This window comes from Benincasa hispida, chromosome 5 (assembly GCF_027475165.1).
Source record: "Benincasa hispida cultivar pf3 chromosome 5, pf3_genome.v1.1, whole genome shotgun sequence".
Lineage (NCBI taxonomy): Eukaryota > Viridiplantae > Streptophyta > Magnoliopsida > Cucurbitales > Cucurbitaceae > Benincasa > Benincasa hispida.
This window is the reverse complement of record NC_143482.1, coordinates 65,525,515-65,528,785: the sequence shown is the minus strand read 5'-3', so window position 1 is coordinate 65,528,785 and position 3,271 is coordinate 65,525,515. Positions and strand designations below refer to the sequence as shown.

Sequence of the window (3,271 nt, the reverse complement as noted above, 5' to 3'; positions counted from 1 at the left end):
TGAAGTCCTTAAAATGGACGACCTATTTCTAATTTGAGAACGACAAAGATGGCAATCTCAACCAATTACAAATTTACATCATTATTGTGTTGTAGTTTTCTATTTCGTCATTGATATGCAACTTCAAGAGTCGAATAATCGTTTTACTAAAACAAGTACTAAATTTATTCTCTGTGTGACATGTCTAAATCTGAGTAATTTATTTGTTTCTTTTGATAGAAAAAAGCTTAGTCAACTTGCTCAATTTTACCCAAGAGACTTTTAAGCTATTGAGCTCTCTATACTTGAAGATCAACTTCAAAATTATATTATTGATGTGTGTTTAAAAATTGAGTTTGTTGAGCTAAAAAGCATATGTGATCTTGTATTAAAAATGGTCCTAACGAGCGATGAATAAAGACAGATCTAATTCATTAGTTTACAGATTACTCATCATAGCGTTGATTTTATCTGTTACCACAGCTACTATAGAGAGAACATTTTATGCTATGCATATTATGAAGACTCGATTGTGTAATTGAACAAGAGATAAATGGATGAATGATTGTCTTATAGCCTATATTGAAAAGGATTTATTTGATAAGTTAGATATTGAAGTTATCATACATCGATGTCAAAATATGAAAAGTCGTAATTTTTTTTTGTTAGACTTGTACATATAATATCCCTATATAAAACTTATGGCTTTGTCACTAAATATAGTTTCATGAAAGATTCAGATGAGTGGATAAGAAATACAAATTAAATATTGGAACCAAGCCAAAATTTAAATGATACTGTAGTTGAAGGGGAAATTGAATTAACATTGTACTTCCTAAAACCGATTAGTCAAATATTGTAGTTTCAAATCTATTTAGAGAAATATGGTAGTTTTTTTATTTAACTTGTACGTTTTTTTTTTTTTTAATTCTTGTATGTCGAGACTTCAACACTTGACAAAGGTTCGATTTTTTTAAAATGTATGTCAAGTGTTGAAGTCTCGACCACCTTTTTTTTCTTAGTCCAACATTGTTATTCCTTATCTTGTTAAGGTACTCTATGCAATTATATTTCTCAATAATAACAAAAAAGATGTTCTTGTATTTCTTAATAATAAATAAAATCTACATCCTTATCTCTTAACTCTTAATTCTAAGAGGCATCATAGAAAAGATTAAATTCTCAATCATTTTTCTTCTATAAATTGAAAACAATAAATTGTAAATTAAAATGTTCATATTAATACAACAATTTAATGTATCTCATTCATTTAAAAGATAATAATAAAAATCAATGTGTGCCACAAGGTGGATGTCGTCGACTTTGAACTTGAGGTTGTTCTGGTTCCTCTTGATGTTGCTCTGGTACCTCTATAGGCGCTTCATAGTATAAATATTCATTATGCTCTCCACGACCACGCCCATGTCCATGCAGGTATGAAGACGATGGACCGACCTCTGAATCATAATATCCTGAACCAAATATTGGCATAATCATCATCGGACTAACATAACCAGTTTGGCTCTGTGTCTGCATCATAGGAGGCAATTCTTCCACATCGTGGGCGACCTCATCAAACTCATCTTCTTTTACTCGAGCAAGTCCCTACATTTAGGAACTGGTGGAAGAGCAATAAGTATATCGTACATATAATGTATCTCCTCCATATAGCTCTCGTTATTATTGCATATAGCAAGAACATAGTTTAGATCATTTGCAACATCACGGATGCTATTGTTGTTCAATCTCTGTGAATTATAAAACGATTAGATAATATTTAAAATAAAATAAAATTAAAATTAATTAGACAATATTTATTTGTATACCAGTTGACCCACAACTGCTCTCAGACGAGTAACGTAGCGCCTTGTAATATTATTGTACCAATTAATGTAATTTTGAGTGGCATACCTATCAAATTGCCCAATAGAAACCTCCATTGCAATAAACCTTGCACGATAGTGCCATCACACAACCTAATGTATAACTTTTTCAGACAAATCTCCAGTTCTTAGGTCGATGTCATGCAATAGAGATTCAGTATTACAAGGCAATGGGACATCCTGCAACGACGAATGCAAGAGGAAGAAGATGCCCACTTGAATCAACTGATGTAGCAATCAAGAACTTTCCTCGATATTTTCCATACAAGTGGGTACCGTTTATTTGAATCTCCGACCGGCATATATTAAAAGCTTTTATACAAGGACCAAATGTCCAAAATACAGAAGTAAGGATGACATGTCCTTTAGTTGACGTTTCCTTCATTTTCCATTCCACACGTGTCCGAGATTGGTCTGCTTAACCATATACAACCACCTGGGCAAAAAATTATTGTATGACTCGTCCCAGTCACCGGACACTTTAACCAACATCTTTCTTTTGTCCTCCCACACCCTATGGTAAGGAATATGATATCTAGATTTTGTTTTTATGTCGGACTGTAGTTGTGCCACGTCGATGGACGATTTTTCTTTTACGACATCACAAAACTCTAATGATGAATCTAACTGCACATGACTTTGACTAAGTTTTGAGTAAAAACATGTAGGTTGCTCAACTTACTTAGTTGTCTCAAACAAGTCATGCGACTTTTTCTTTACAACATTCTTCCCATTTCTTACACTGAATTACCCAAATTGTCGGTGTAGATTCCACAACCTCATATGGTGCGTGACACTTAATAACAAAACATTTGACCGCGTTTTGTAGTATTTCCTTGTCTTGACAAATCATCCCTTTATACAATTGAGTATTGTCAACATTTACAAGGGCTACAATTGGATCGTGTTCCCGAATGTTATCTATTACATTCATATTCACATCATTGAATGTATCTAAAAGTAACTCATGTTCACGACCATCAAAATTCAACTCCTCGAGTTCATCACCGGTTTCTGTTCTAAAATTCCTGTATTGATTATTAAACATCATATCTTCATAATTACAGGGTGGTACAAGGATCATGGTCAATCTATTGAGTCAGATCTTAAAAAAAATAGAGCGTTGTGTATTCAAGTTTATATCCAACCCTACCCTACTCACATTAATATATAAACACACTAAGTTCGGGAGTGGCATCACAATTAAGAACATCAAGTTCATTGCTTGTTCATTAGGAATAGGGAATGACATATACCTTACTGATCCTGACGATGTTAGATTAGGATGTTTATATATTATTTCTAACTAATTTGCTCTCATATTTACACTAAGTGACATCCATATCATTTCAACGAATTGTTAAAAAACATGGTGGTTGATCATAATTAATTCTATCAACGCCATCAAT

The 3,271-nt window shown here is 32.9% G+C and overlaps 1 pseudogene; it reads right to left on the bottom strand.

The window, feature by feature from the left end:
• Window positions 1–1,269: 1,269 nt before the first annotated feature.
• LOC150036347 (uncharacterized) lies at window positions 1,270–1,919 on the bottom strand (annotated as a pseudogene).
• Between the last annotated feature and the right edge of the window lie 1,352 nt (window positions 1,920–3,271).